The sequence below is a fragment of the Tympanuchus pallidicinctus genome, unplaced genomic scaffold, assembly GCF_026119805.1.
Source record: "Tympanuchus pallidicinctus isolate F22 unplaced genomic scaffold, pur_lepc_1.0 scaffold9, whole genome shotgun sequence".
Taxonomy (NCBI): Eukaryota; Metazoa; Chordata; class Aves; order Galliformes; family Phasianidae; genus Tympanuchus; species Tympanuchus pallidicinctus.
This window is the reverse complement of record NW_026294813.1, coordinates 11,678,754-11,694,389: the sequence shown is the minus strand read 5'-3', so window position 1 is coordinate 11,694,389 and position 15,636 is coordinate 11,678,754. Positions and strand designations below refer to the sequence as shown.

The following is a 15,636-nucleotide window of genomic DNA, read 5'->3' as shown; positions in this document are numbered from 1 at the left end:
GCAGAGAAGGACCTGGGGGTCCTGATGGACGAGAGACTGAACATGAGCCAGCAGTGCGCTCTGGCAGCTCGAAAGGCAAATGGGATCCTGGGCTCCATCAGGAGAGGGGTGGTCAGCAGGGACAGGGAGGTGATTGTCCCTCTCTACTCGGCTCTTGTGAGGCCCATCTGGAGTACTGTGTCCAGGTGTGGAGCCCTCAGTACAAGAAAGACATAGAGATCTTGGAAAGGGTCCAGAGGAGGGCGACTAAGATGATCAGGGGGCTGGAGCACCCCCCCTATGAGGACAGGCTGAGGGAGTTGGGCTTGTTCAGCCTGGAGAAGAGAAGGCTGCGGGGTGACCTCATTGCAGCCTATCAATACCTGAAGGGAACCTACACCCAGGAGGGGAGTAAACTCTTCAGAAGGGCTGACAACAGCAGGACTAGGGGAAATGGATCCAAGTTGAAGGAGGGAAGATTTAGGTTGGATGTTAGGGGGAAGTTCTTTACAAGGAGAGTGGTTAGGCCCTGGAACGGGCTGCCCAGGGAGGTCGTGGATGCCCCGTCCTTGGACGTGTTCAAGGCCAGGTTGGACGGGGTCCTGGGCAACCTGATCTGAATGTGTGCGTTTGGTGGCCCTGCTAGGCAGGGGGGTTGGAACTACATGATCCTTGAGGTCCCTTCCAACCCGGGTGATTCTGTGATTCTGTGATACTTGTTTCAAGAGAGGCAAATCCACGATCTGCCATCCAAACAGGGTTAAGTCCCAGGGCAAGTGGCAGAGATACCTTGGCACAAGTACTTCTGGGTGACAGCACAAGCCCTGATCTGAGAGGAAGGAGGGCTGCCAGAATAAGAGAAATACTGCCAGACAGCCCTGAAAGCAGCTGCCTGCCCAAGCCAGGCCCACACTCAGCACAGCCATGCCTCCTCTCTTGCCTGTCAAAATCTGCCAGTCCTCTCGGCTCTCCAAGATACACACAATTGTAGAAGCACTCCCAAATGTCCAAGTAACATGAAATGCAACCTTATAGAAACCATGAAAACCAGCTTTTTGTGAGCTGCTCAAAGTGCTCCCATAAAGAACTTATTACACCATTAAGCAAATTCTATAATAATAATAAAATTACACACGCGTACAAAAGTTTCCCACATACTTTTCAGAGAGCATTTATTATCTACAGTACAAACACAGTGCTGTACATAAATTTCATGATTCTGCACTGCAAATCAGGCCACTTCACTATGAATTTAAATGCTTCAGTCAATACTATCAAAGCTATTATCGATGCACCTGAAGCCCCACAATAATGCTCTAATCAAGTATACTATACCAGTGAAAATTTTTGGCTGGCATGGAAGATGCTGGAGCATAAAAACAACCCAAAGTCCACCTTCAGCTACTGAAGACTTCAGGTGGCTGACGCTGGCCAGTATGCTGCACTTTCTGGTTTTCAAGGATGATTCCCCTCAGTTCCTAGGTTTACGAAAGAGAAAAGACTCTGCTCACAGACACACGTGGCCTAAGAGATGGGGAAATCATCCTACTACTCCCACACCAACCTGGCAACACAGACTGCCCATGCTCTGCTTTTTGGCATGGTAGGAAGTGAGGCAGAGGAGCAGGGAGTTGCTACAGTGCCATCCTTGTTTCCAGGACACATGCTTTTATAACTTGTGCTCCCTGAGGTAAAAGCCATAATTTGGACTCTACAGCTGACAACTCAGCAGTTCTTTGCCTATGGGATAAGCGAAGGCTGCTTCTGTTGTAGCAACAGTCTTTGTCATCACCTCACTGCCAGCTACAGACAGTGCATGGAAAGCAGCAGAGACATATGCCCTTCAAAACTTTACACTCTGACCAGCATTCATACCAATGGATTAGGAGCTATATTTAGTTGAAGCATTTTCTCCTTGCAGTGAAATCCACTGCTAGGAGTGACTTGAGAGAGCAGTAGAGAAAGGCAGGCAGTAGTGAAGGGGCAAAAGACCCTGCTACGAGCTCCTGACTCTTATAAGGGCAAGGACTTTGCAGTCACACACCTAGATGGCTCCCATCACCCATAAATCCAGAAATTACACACTCATCAGAGGAGAGAGGACAGCAATGACCCACAATAGTCTGGAGGTTACTACAGAAAACCTTATCCAGAGCTTCAAACTGGTGGGTATCACTAATTCTACTTAATATCTGTTGGCTCATAACTCAGTAAGCAAAGCAGACAAGGAACAAGGCATTTTTTGTTTGTGGGTGGCTGGTATTTGAGCTGTCCCCTAGCCTACAAAGGTGGGTAAGAAAGTAGCTCTAGCAATCTAGGAATCTATATAGCCCTCACCACTGCCACAGTAATGAGTCTGGAAGAAATCCAGAAGATTCTGGAAGAAATCCCTGGAGACATTTAAGCACATATAAAATCAAATTTTGTGATGCATAGGCCTAGAAGAACACGCTCCAAAATCCCATTTAGCTGCAGCTAAATATTAATGGGAACAAAAAAAAGAAAAAGAAAAAAAAAAAAAAGGAGAGAGAAAAAGGAGAGGAGAAGAGAGATGATAAATTACATAAGCATTAACACACATATATGCAGATATTTCAAGTTTGATAAGACCAGAAAACCTGCCTAACACTTATATGCTCAAAATTCACAAGGCAATTATTTTTCACCTAAGCCAGCCAATAAAATGTTCACAGAACAGGTCACATACAGCCATCCAGCATGAGGTTCCCCAAAAAAGTAGTCAAGAAAAGAAAGCTCTACTTGCTCGGGTGGTCCAATGAGTACAGAACACGCTGTGGAGCATCTGTGACCAGGAGATTAAGAGACAAGCCAGGATGGAGACTTCCCCAGTCTTTCTGTAAATGGCATTTCTCTTCATGGCTTCAATAACCTCTGACTCAGAGCAGGACTCTGTGTCCTTGTGAGGGAGAATGGAGGACCCAGTGCTCCGAGCCCTGCTCCCAGAGATTACTTGTGTCTTTTATATTAAGCTGCTTATGGAGTGAAGTACATGGAATGGCCTTTGGGTATAATCACTTCTCATGCCATATCTAGAAGAAAGTAGTTCATTTTTCTCATTTTTAGATAGAAATTAGATGCCTAGCAGTCAAAAAGGATTTGTAACTCAATATCAGGAGAAAAGGCACAATAAGACACAAAACTACTGCAGGTAAATCTAGTCAGTTTCGTTAACAGCAGTGAAACTGATTTCCGCACCTGTTTTCCACATCTCAGTGGGCATGGATTGATGTCTAACCCAGAGTAACATATATTGTCTTAAGAAACTTACGTAAGCAAATATCTTTACATCTCCTTCATCAAGTCTTTCTCGTACTGCTAAATAACACCCCTCCACTTAAGTCAACTCTGTATTTCAATATCAGTTTCAACACAAGATCTCAGTATTTGTTACAAACATGTTCTATCTGTATACTGAAAATGGAGCAAAATCAACCCCATAGAGCTTCCTGATTTCCATCTGCATTTTCCCTGAAAGCTGACATTCACAGAATCACAGAATTGCAGAGGTTGGAAGGAACTTCAAGAGTTCATTGACTCCAACCCCCCTGCTAAAGCAGGTACCCTATAAAAAAATCACACAAGGCCAGGTCTTGAACATCTCCATAAAAAAAGTCTCCATAACTTCTCTGAGCAGTTTGTTCAGTGCTGCACCACTCTTAGCAATAAAGAAGTTATTCCATATGTTAGCACAGAGCTTCCTATGCTCAAGTTTTAGCCCATTGCTCCTTATCCCATCACTATGTACCATCAAGAGCCTGGTCTCATCCATTTGCCTCTGACCTCTCTTCTAATATTTATAAACATTAATCAGATCTCCTCTCCATCTTCTTCTCCCCAGGCTGAACAGGCCCAGGTTACCCAGTCTTTCCTCCTAAAGGAGACACTCCAGGCCGTCTATCATCTTTGTGGCCACCCACTGGACTACTTCTAGGAGATCCTTGTCTTTTTAATTCAACAGCTCTAGTAAGCTCATTACAAGATAACCTGACTTTCAAAAATGTGCAAGATTTTTGTTTTCATTTAGCAAATGTATGAACACCTCTTGGCTTACAAAGCAGTATGGTTGAATTTAGCATGCTCTGCTTTCCTCTGAGCAGTAATACACAGAATAACTGGAAAAAAGCCTCATTTACCTGGCCACATCATCTACTGAGTCATTTGCAGAAAAACATAATCCATCTGCATCATCCTTATGATGCGCTGCACTCTGCAAGATAGAGTCAGAATCCATAAAAATCTCCATTGTTTAAGACTGCCAGACATATTTTACTTGAGGTACCATTTAATTTTTCAGGTATAATTCTTACCAGCATACATCAACCCTTCTGCTTAAATACATCAGCTCTCATGGTACAAAATTCGCTTTCAGGCACCCACCAGATTAAACAATTCATGCTCTAACAGAGCTGCTTCTTATCAATAGTACAGACTCTGCTACAGCATTACACATAAAGATGTATAAATAAAACCATATCTATTATGTTTACTAAAGTTCTTAGAGTAAGCCTGGGCTGCGCAAGATGATGAAACGGACCTGACTTCACAACAATAGACGGCAACTTATCTAGCACATGAAAATTAAAGCCCCATGAGCTCAGTGCTGATGTTGCAGGAGCAGCTTTTCTACCTGTGAAAATAAGTTTTTCTGAGAGCATCTCCACCCATTTGGCTGCTCCTGCCCGCTCCACAGTGTCTGGCAAGTCCACAGGCATGCCCTCACCTAGAGGTTACATCTCTCCCTTTCCTCAGCACACCTGCAAAGGGATTCTGCAACCTAACTCCCTGATAGTCCTTGCCATCAGATGCTCTAAGTGACAGAAAAGGTATGTTTGGACAGTGCACAATGGAAACTCTTATCACTTAATAACACTAATAAAAGTTGCAATAGGTGAAACAGTGATAAGATGAAAGAATGTGAAGACTGAGTAAACAGAAAGAAAAACCAAACAAATCGGGTCTTCTACTACCTGAAAGCGATATTCTAAAGCAGATCCAAGGCAGTAATCTTTAAGCTCTTGATTGGTGGATGTCTCCATCATCCTCTGGCTTAGATACGCATCCCTGCAGACCTGCAGCCTCCTGACGGACGCTAGGCTGTTCTCTGCAGCCTCAGCAGACCTCTCAGCAGAGACCTGCAGACGCCTGCCCAGCTAACAGCTGGCAGCCGCCGCTCAGAGAGCAGCACCCGGCGGCAGCACAGCACTGCTCACTCTGCACTTCTCCCTGCCTTTGCTTCTGCCTTTCCCACATCCTAATCCTTCCTTCATCAAACATTTTTGTTTTAATCTCGAATCAGTGGGGCCCAGTCCAGGAGTGCTCACTGTCCTTTATCATCAAAAACAAACGTGCTTATCTTTATCACCACAACCATACAGCATACAATGGCTGAGAAGCTGAGAACAAGACGACTTTTTGCAAATTGACAAGTTTATGCATTTTTCCCCACAGGATGCACAAAGATGTATTAATAAAACATATGCGCACCAACAGAACAACATGAAACAACACAGTTCCCTTAGAGAGGGAATATGGCACGACACGGACCCTCATCTTCCACACAGATGACAGACCTGCCAAAACTGATTGACGGTCAGGGTCCAAGCTACCAGCTGAAGGTTTAAGAAGAGTTTAAAGAAAAGGAAAAAAGGCAGAAAAGACTTTCAGGTGTGATATCAAAGAAAAAAGTCACATTGCCTTGCTTCAGTAACAAGCCAAACTTCACATACAGAAGAAAGCTACCTATTCCCTGTCTGATGTTTTGTTAAATTCCAAAGGAATTTAACACAACGTGGCCAACTTGGTTGTGGAAAATGAAAATCTGACTCTTTTTGCAACAGAAATGTTAAGCATGAAATGTCTGGATTAGGGAATCAAAGGGAGAGCTCCTACACATAAGCACAAAGCTGAGGTTGCCCAGATACAAGGGAATTTCAATACTCATCTGAAGTCCGATTCCCATTTACAGCAATGTCCCCTGTCACTTACAATTAGGAAACAGAAAGGCCACATCTATCATTAATTCTTACCAGCACAGCACTCAGCACAACATGCCCCGTTCACACTGTGCTGTAACATGGGAATGACGTTCCTTCCAGAACCGCCTTAGAGGCTTAGGGTGATCTTTTTTTAAGCACGTTCTCTAAAGGCACTATAAATTCAATCCCTTAAAATAGAGGCGGTGAGCTGACGCTGCCGTGCCACTGCCGGTGTGCGAGGTGCGTCTGGATGCTCCTGGCCACAGAAAGGGCTCTGCAAGTCCCTCCCAAGGACTCTTTTCTTTTCTTTTTAATTTTTGGAAATATGCTACTTTAAAAATAATAATAATAATAAATAATGATAAATAAAAACGCAAGGAAAAAGAGGCATAAATATTTACCCACTGCTCGGTCCTTGAACCCACCAACTTGCCGGCCAGCAGAATGAGCTGTTGACACAACACAGCCTCTATATAACCGCCGGCTCCGGCCAGCGGCTGCCTTCCTCGCCGCTCTCCCCCGGGGAGCCCGCGCCCGCCGCGCCCCCGGCCCCGCCGCCACCTGTCTCCGGGCCGAGCCCCGGCCAAGGCGGGAGACGCGGCCCTGCGAAGCGCCGCCGGCACGGCGGGAGCTCCGTGCCCCTCCGCGCGGAAGCACCGCGGGAAGGCAGCGCAGCGCGGAGCTCGCCAACCCCGCCGCCTCGCTTCGCCCCGCGCCGGGCCCCGCCGCCTCCATTCGCCCCACCTCGAGGCGGGTGTAGGGACGCGGGGGGCGCTTCCCGGCGCGGCACCCTCCCAGGTGCGAGCGCAGCCCCCACCGCGGAGGCGCCGCCGGCAAAAGCAGCCCGGCTCGGGTCCGGCACTCACCCGCCACCGCCTCGCCCTGCCCTGCGGCGGCCTCATGCCGCGGGGGTGTGAGCGGTGTCCGCGGCGCGATCCCGGGCGGCCCAGCTCCAGCGGGCAGCAGTGCGCAGCGCCGACAGGAAGGAGGGATGGAGCAGGCAGGGAGAGGGAGGGAGGGAGGGATGGAGGAGAGGGCCTGGCGGGCTGCCTGCGGGAGGAGCCTGCGCCGCTCATCGCCCGGCGGCGCGGCTGCCCAGGCGGGAGGCAGCACCCGCGGGCCTGCCCTGGGGCGCGGCTGTTCGCGCCACCTGGCGCCCCTGGGCTGCGCTTGGGCAGCGCTGCCTGTGGCGTTCGAGGCTGAGGTTGCGCTTGTGCCCAGGCGGAGGAGCGGTGGTTATGGTTTTTTAGGGCTGAGGATTTCAGTTTCTCCTTGGTCATAATGTGCGACTTCAGCATCAGAGTTTGGTCAGCACGCAGTTGCTGAAGATACTTCAGCAGCCAGTGGTCCCCAGCAGGCTGTAGAAAGCAGACTGAAGTCACAAATGTGATCACTTCAGGTTCCCTTTGAAACCATCAAATACCATTCTCGGAAAACCCTTCTGTCCAACATCTTGGACACCACTAGCCATCTGGGGTTCAAAGTGTTGGGCCAGACCTTCAAGTGCGGGCAGTTCTTGACTGACTATATTTGCCTACAGTTTTTGAGGTCTGAGACTCGACCTCCAGCATTTCTCTGAAGCCACAATAGCTACATGCCAGCTTCTCCTTTAAATCAAACTTCAAATCTTCACAATCCCACAGTCTCAAGAGTCAACAATTAAAATATATATATATACCACGAGGCTCATGAAACCAGAAGAGCTGGCAACCCTATGGCTCCTCTTTTGTTCTCCAGTAAACCACAGCAAGACTGAGAGAAAAAGCAACTTCTCTGTTTTCCTTGGATTTTCCTGCTTGCACTCTCCTCCAGGGGGTTTCTATGTTGCTGCAGATGGCTTTTTGCAGAGCTTACATGGTAAGGAACTGCATGTACTTCCATGAGGGTGCTCCCTCTCTACTTTGCTCTTCCCTCTCTACTCTGCTCTTGTGAGGCCCCATCTGCAGTACTGTGTCCAGGTCTGGAGCCCCCAGTAAAAGAAAGACAGAGCTGTTGGAGAGGGTCCAGAGGAGGGCCACTAGGATGATCAAGCTACGGCAGGGGAGATTCAGGCTGGACATTAGGAAGTATTACTTTTCAGAAAGGGTGGTCAGGCACTGGAACGGACTGCCCAGGGAGGTGGTGGAGTCACCGACCCTGGGGGTGTTCAAGGAAAGACTGGATGTTGTGTTGAGGGACATGGTTTAGTAGGAGCTATTGGGAATAGGTGAACGGTTGGACTGGGTGATCTTTTAGGTCTTTTCCAACCTTGGTGATTCTATGATTCTATGATCAGGGGGCTGGAGCACCTCCCCTATGAAGACAGGCTGAGGGAGCTGGGCTTGTTCAGCCTGGAGAAAAGAGGCTGCGGGGTGACCTCATTGCAGCCTTTCAGTACCTAAAGGGAGCCTACAAACAGGAGGGGAATCAACTCTTTGAAAGGGTAGATAACAGCAAGACAAGGGGAAATGGTTTTAAGTTGGGGGAGGAAAGATTTAGGTTGGATGTCAGGGGAATTACTTTACAGAGGGAGTGGTGAGGTGCTGGAACAGGCTACCCAGAGAGGCTGTGGATGCCCCATCCGTAGAGGTGTTCAAGGCCATATTGGATGGGGCCCTGGGCAGCCTGGTCTAGTATTAAATGTGGAGGTTGGTGGCCCTGCTTCTGGCACGAGTGTTGTAGATTCGTGATCTTTGAGGTCCTTTCCAACTCTGGCCATTCTGTGATTCTGTGGTGCTGAGCCAGACATGTCATACCTTGGCTATGTGGGTATATTTCAGGTCTCCAAGGCCATTCTCCACAGCCCTGCACATTCCCTGTTCAGGCTAAGTGAATGCAAACTATTTTGTAGAGATGAAATCTTCCATCCTTTCCTCCCCTTTCCAATGTTTTTGCATGTGCAAAAAAAATTGAAGTTGCTATATGCTAGAGCAAGAGCAACACGAACCTTGTGGTTGGGTCTCTTCTGGCTCAAGAGCATGCTTGACTTCAGGCCTCCTGAGACAGTTGTCTATCCATTGACCTGTGTCACCTTCTTAAGAGGACTGGCTGCGTCTCCTTATACACTACTGTACTGTTCTTGGGAAAGCAGGGTAACAGCATTTGAAGTGAAGCCCTGGGCAGTGAATCCCAAGCCGTAGATGATGTTTCCTCCTGTTACAGATTTAAACGTTTGTATCTCCAAGGATGGACACACTTCTGTCAAGCTCTCTCCTTGGGGGTCTTCCAACTAGTAGATTTAAGCAGTTACCTTCCTGGCTTGTCAACCATCTCTTCACAGTCTGAAGTCTCTTCTGATTGCAAAGGCTTGCTGGATGCCTAATTCTGTGCTCTTTGCAGTCCAGGCACACAGTGATTTGCTGTTTCAGCTGCCTACAACCAAATCTGCATTTGTTTTTCTGTAGTTTTCATTCTGCATCCCCTCTTTCTATGTTATAGAAGCCAGAGCTACAGTGGAGCCAGTAATATCCACAGCACCAGAAAGCTTATGGTGAAGTTTTGTTGTGTTTGACCCACAGGCTGGGCAAGATGCAGTTCATCCCTGTGCTGTGGATGGTAGTCCCATAAATGCAAGTTTGCACCAAAGGTGCATGATACTTTTTTTTTTTTTTTTTTTTTTTTTTTTTTTTGAAGGCATTGTATATGTCAAATTAAATTGTACCACCTTCCTTTCCTGCAGCTCGTGTTACTTTCTTCTTCATAATGGCTCCCTGGCATCTCACTTGGCAGGAAGCCTTCCTGAACAAGGAATGTTCTCCATGATTAATTACAGAGGATCTGGCTCCTTTTCTGCATGGCAAATATTATTCATTTGGCCCATTTTCTCTTTTTAATTAGAAAGGCAGCTTCCCTGTAATTTGTATACATTCTGTACAGGAACTGGGGAAAGAAGTGTCTGTTGCTTTTTTTTTTTTTTTTTTTTTTTTTTTTTGAGCAGGAAAATTTGATTGTGAAATCAGATTGATTGAGAAGCTGCCAGGACAAATCAGAGGTAGGGATCGTTTCTGGGGTTGTTTTGGTATTGTATTTAATGGCTCGGTGTTTAGTGGCACCATTAGAAGTTAAGAAACTTTCTTGACTAGTTGCAATTTAAGACAGTATTGTAGTAAAAGTGTCAAGGTGCTAAAGCTGATGGTTGAGTTTCTGTTATCTGTTTGTTATACAGTGTAATATGCTAATTTAAATAAAAATACCCCATGAACTAATGATGCTATGGTTATCCTTACCGTTTAGCTTTTGATGTGCAGAAAATACGCTGCCTATGCATCCTGACTCACCTGGCAACTTTCCCTGTAAAGTGTCACAGCTGCTATATTTTATAACAAAACTTATCTGCATGTAGTACATATACGCATATTTTTGTTTCCTGCCTTATCTCTGGTTTCCAGAAAATTGAAGAGCAGATGCTGAAACAAATGCTGTGTCTTTATAGATTTAGTGCAGGATTTTGTCATTGATTTTAACTGCAGCAGAGCTCTGCCTTTCACCGTTAATGCTTGGGCAATGGGAGAGGAAGATTTAAGTCCCTCCGGATAGTGGGCTAGTTTGAGTTTATCTGAGTTTATCTCAGTGCCTCCTATTACTTACAGAACAACTTGTCTGCTGTCCAGGTCAGAAAACTTCCAACTGAAAGTGAGAAGCTCAGCTAGGACATTTTCATTAATGAGAGTTTCCTGGAGCCATTTAGTCTTGCTGCTATGGGTGTGTTGGTTATTTATGGCAGGAAAGAAACGGATGTGTTGATGTTCTGGAACTTTTCCTTTGTGCATTGTTTCCCATTTCACAGTTGTATTTGGCACCCACTTTCCTCCAGCCAATAAAGAATATTAAAGAACTTCCTTTTCTGAGACGTTGTGTGCACATTTTACAAATCCTAACATTTAACCAGAACTGTGTGATGAGCATTTCTACCAGTATTTATAAAAGCTAGAGATTGTAAATATGTAATATTGTGAGAGAATGTCTGCCAGTTATCCTTTGTATGGATCACCTATTCCTGTTTTTGTTTTTGTTCTTTTAATGATTGTATAATGCAACCAGCAAAGTGAATTTGGGCCTGACTGAATGTATTCAGGAAAGCCAATAACAAAACACACACTGGCTGTGATAGGACAAGGAGGAACAGGCTCTGCTCTGCCAAGAATAACCTCAAGTTATTCATATGCACTGGGTAGCACATATGTTTTGGTGCACTCAAAAAGCAACAGTTCTTTCCTATGAGATCTCAGTGGAAGCATCTCTGTGTTGTCAAGCTGGATCAGAGCTATTCTTGGAAATGAGTATTCTGACCCCAGAGATACAATCTATTTGTAAATAGTATTTTTCAAATGCAGAGAGTTTTCTTTGTCATTAGGGAATTACGCCTGCAGAGCACAGTGACATATTGGCAATATATTGCTAAAAGGCTTCAAAAAATTCCCTGACCTCCCTGATTGGCAGGAAACCCATGTAGTTTGTTGTGCTTTGTCTTTTTGCAGGGAGAAACAATGAATGACTTTGATCTGCTGACCTGCGCTAGTTAGATAGTGCCATGAATTTAACAAGAAATTGGAAGAAAAACACTAGTTGCCAAAATCAACTATGCTGAGGGCACTTGCATTCCTCTCACTGGAAAAAAATCCACCTCAGATGTCTGAAAAATACATTGGGTGGAAATATGAGAATCACTACCAGTAATAAGACCCTTATGGTTAGCATTGAAGGTAAGCTTCACCCACGCAGTACAGAGATGCTAGCAAGGGCATCTCATTGCCACACACAGCCAAGTGTCTCGTTCCTGTCCACATGATGTGATCAGGACTGCTGAGGAAAAGGGCACCAGCTCGTGTCCTCCCTAAGTATGTCAGATTTTTCTTGGCTGACGACAACAAATATTTTTTGAACAAGTCTTTCATGTTGTACTGATAGAAGCAGTTATTATGCAGTGATTTTGCCTCAGAACCTTGCCATATTCTCCAGGAACCTTAAGAAGAGCTTCTGCTTGTTGCTGTATTCCATTGTTTTGCCATCTCTATGGCTACTGTTTGTCTTTCTCTTGGGAAGATGTTATATGAGCCCGTGTTATCAGAGCATGAGTTTTGGGTAAAAAATACCTATATGTTAGTAACAAAACGGAATGCTTGTTCTTCTAGTCTTGATGCAAAAAAGCACATTCCTCACCATTCTTTGTTTTGTTTACTGTCTTTCATATCCATTCTTTCCGCCCTTGCTCTGTTGTGTCTGCTGATATTTCCACATGCAAGCATTTTCATTCAGACCTTGGAGTCCTAATACTTTGGTTACACATGGCTACAGTGCCTGCAGTGAACTGATGTCTGAGAAGGAAACTACTGCTGAAGTTGCTCTGCTACATGTTGTAGACATTATCAATTGCTTCCCAGTTTAAGCAGGTGTGCTATTTTGCCTTTGTCTGTGCTGCCAATGTGAAGTTCAGCATGTGCTTAATCATCAAGTGGGATGAGTTCCATACAGTGTTCCATACAGTAGCCTGAAAGGTCAGTCTTCATGTCAGTGAAATAAGATACGGCATATTTCTTGGAAGAAAATGAAGCTAAATATAAATCTCTGAAGAACACAATAAACACTGACAAATGGTAACAGTCTTACTAGCTGTGGAAGGGTTGGTGGAACCAGTCCTAGAATTAAATCTGATTTATGGATATGAAGCTAAAGAGGCTTACTTTGCATAGTAGTGGAAAAGCCTAATTGCATCATGAAAAAAGGAATTTATGAGAGACACAGGCTAATTTAGATTAGTGATAGCCAGACAAGCATGAAAATGTGCAAGTAAAATATACAAGAGGGCATCTCAGACATTCATATACTTTTTGTATTGCAAGTCCTTCCAGTGCTCCCAGCACCAGTGTATCACATTCAAACATACTTCCTTTTTCTGTGTAGCTGTTCCTGTCTGTCACATTTTTCTGTTTTCCATTTTATCAGGCAGATATTGCCATGCTTTTTCTATTTCTAAGAGACAAAGAAATGTGTCCTGTGCTATAAAGTTTAGTACGCCAATGCTTGTGTGATGCTTCAGATTATCTGTTCTTCAGAACATGGCCTGAACATGTCTGATGAATGCTGGATGAATTTGAAGCAATAATTCAGCTCTGACGAACTTTGCATGCACTCAGGAGCTGGCCTCTACGCCATCAGGAGCCATTCATCGAGAATTCCTGTAACTCACTTGAGCAGTCAGTACCAGTGAATAAGTGATTAAAATTATCAAAATTCTCCCTGCACAAAGTTTCCAGGCACCAACATCCTCACACCCTTCTGAACCAAATCCAGGGGAAAAATTATATCTTCTTCCATACATACCACCCTTGGACAGAGCTGTGAGCCCACTCACTGCTTGGAACCAAATTTCTGTGCATCAGCATAAAAGTAGGAAGATGGAGACAGCTCAGTCAGAGAGCAGGTGGAGATAACTAGCAAATGCTTTGCAGGAGCATATGAAGTTCTATATTTACACAGGACATTGTGTTTGTTTTGTCAGTTTTTCCATTTTGTTATTAGAGGCAATATAATGTGCTACATCTTTAAAGCCCCATGGGCTGTGTACAGCCCATGTGTAACCAAAGCAAACTAAAGGACAAATTTAAGGATGGGAAGTCCTTTCTGCTTACATTGCTGCACAGCTATTCTCCTGTCTCAGAGCATCTATCTCATGTCCAAGAGATCTCTGCTGCTGAATTGGCTGCAGCATGCAGCATGCAGTCCCACAATATCATATGAAGAACTCCAGTGATCTCTCCAAGATGCATTCCAGGGTATGGGGTCTGCATTATGCCCAAGTACATACTGATACATGAAAGCTGCAGAGGGTAACCAAGTGGAAAAGTGGGACTGCACACTGAACAGTAATCACTGACTTCTATATGATGACATGTGGAAGAAAACTTGGGTTAAAAGTGTGTTTGGGACTTCTTTTGTGCGTAGTGCATTAGAGGTTGGGATATTGTAGTGTTAAATAATGTTCAAGTAACATACCTTAAGGCTTGGGTTTGGAAGATGCCATGGCAAAATTCATTTATTAGAAGCAGCTTTATCCTTTCTGTTTGACTTTGCAAGTATTATTATTTAGTGTATCAGTACAGACCTTTTATTAGCCTGCAAGAGAGCTCTGGTTAACCACAATTCTCCTGCAGGCTAATAAAAGGTCTATAAAAACATATAAGCAGAAATTCTAACTTTAATAAACAAGTATATTCCAGTGTTTTTAAAAGGCAAGCTGTGGTTAGCGGATGGGCAGCAATCTCAACCCTGGCTTCTCACCCAGGGAATGATTTCTTTTAATGTTCAGGGCTGTAAGATTAAACTTCTTCAGGCAGAAAGCTGTTCTATGAAAAACTCTTAGAACACGTGTGGGCAGCAATGCAGACACCAGGAAGGTACTCACGTGCTTAAAACTGTACTACTGAGCATGCTCTTTCTTATGCCACATCTTTGCCAAGCTGGAAGTGTAGGCAATCTCTTTTGCCTCTTGAGTCACTTGAAATGCAGCCATCCCTGTGTCATCGATTCTCATTTGTTAACACTGGGCAAAAGCAGTGGTTCACAATCATGCAGCTTTGCTCAGTGCTCCCACCAGTGAAGCACAGCTCCCCATTGAGGTGGTAAATCATGTTTTTGAGACATCTACTGGGAGTGCACGAGGCACAGTCTGAGTTAATGCATGCCTCGATTAGGCTTTGGCAGGTACTTTTGCAGCCAGCACTATGAACTTGAGCATCCACCTTGTCACTTCTATGATTCTGCACCATGTTAAGTTAGTATGAATCTTTGTACATATCCATACAGAAAGATCAAGGAAACAATTCCATTATTTTTTACTAACCTCCCCTGAAGGTATTTTTTTAACTGAATAGTTCCCCTGCTTTGTTACTCTGAACACAAACATCAAGCCACCGGAGGGCTAGTAGGAAGTCGAATAAACAGGAAAAAATAGCCAAGGGCAAAGGTTTAAGGCTGGAATGAATATCCAAGGGCAAAAGTTGAAGCAGCACTCCTGCTATGTGTCAAACCACAGTGCTGAGCTCCAGGCTGTCCCTCGTCTGGGAGAGCTGGTGAGCTCATCCTTCAGCTATGAGTCTTAGCCACTGGATGGAGTATTTCAGGCATGGTCAAGGTCTCAAGTGCACTCACAACTGAGCAGAGGCCTGATCCTGGCAGGGAAAACTGAGGACTTGACTTTGACCATTGTCTGATGAAAGTGACAACTGAGGAAGCAGAGAGGGCAAAGCTGTGTCTCTAATTGCAAAGATCTTGATTCTTTTCTGTATTTTTTTTTCCTTTCCTCAGCACATGAGAGTACTACTTATCCTCCACAGACCTCTTTAAATAAGACATTTGGATACCCACTAGAACATGGGAATTACCTAGCTGAGAAGGAATATTCAGCTTACAGGAAAACCTGAAGAAGTATTTTTTAATTTAATTTTTAATTTTGAGGCAGTTCACTGGCCTGCCTGGCTTTAGCACGCTGGCTATTGAGTACTCCTTTAGCCTCTGCCTCTACCCAGCTTCATGCACAGTGTTGCCATAGGATTCAACTGGGAGCAGAACATGCACAGCAGTACTCAACATTTTAACAGTCCTCATGCCTGAGTTAGACTGATAGTTTTTCTTCATTTAGAGGAAAATTAAGAACTCAAAATGTAGAAGTCCAGACACAGTCTTT

General features: G+C 44.8%; 1 protein-coding gene across 6 annotated transcripts in view; it reads right to left on the bottom strand.

Moving 5' to 3' along the window:
• Positions 1 to 15,636, bottom strand: part of LIFR (LIF receptor subunit alpha) — a 92,756-nt gene that overhangs the window by 50,399 nt on the left and 26,721 nt on the right. For 2 of the 6 annotated variants that reach the window (XM_052670333.1, XM_052670328.1), the window contains exon 1: positions 6,842 to 6,982. The exons of 2 other annotated variants lie outside the window; for them this stretch is intronic. The gene's annotated coding sequence lies outside the window, so the exon portion shown is untranslated. Of the gene's footprint in view, positions 1 to 6,026; positions 6,304 to 6,376; positions 6,488 to 6,841; positions 6,983 to 15,636 lie in introns of those variants that run through there. 2 more of the 6 variants (XM_052670330.1, XM_052670329.1) reach the window with 2 other exon arrangements.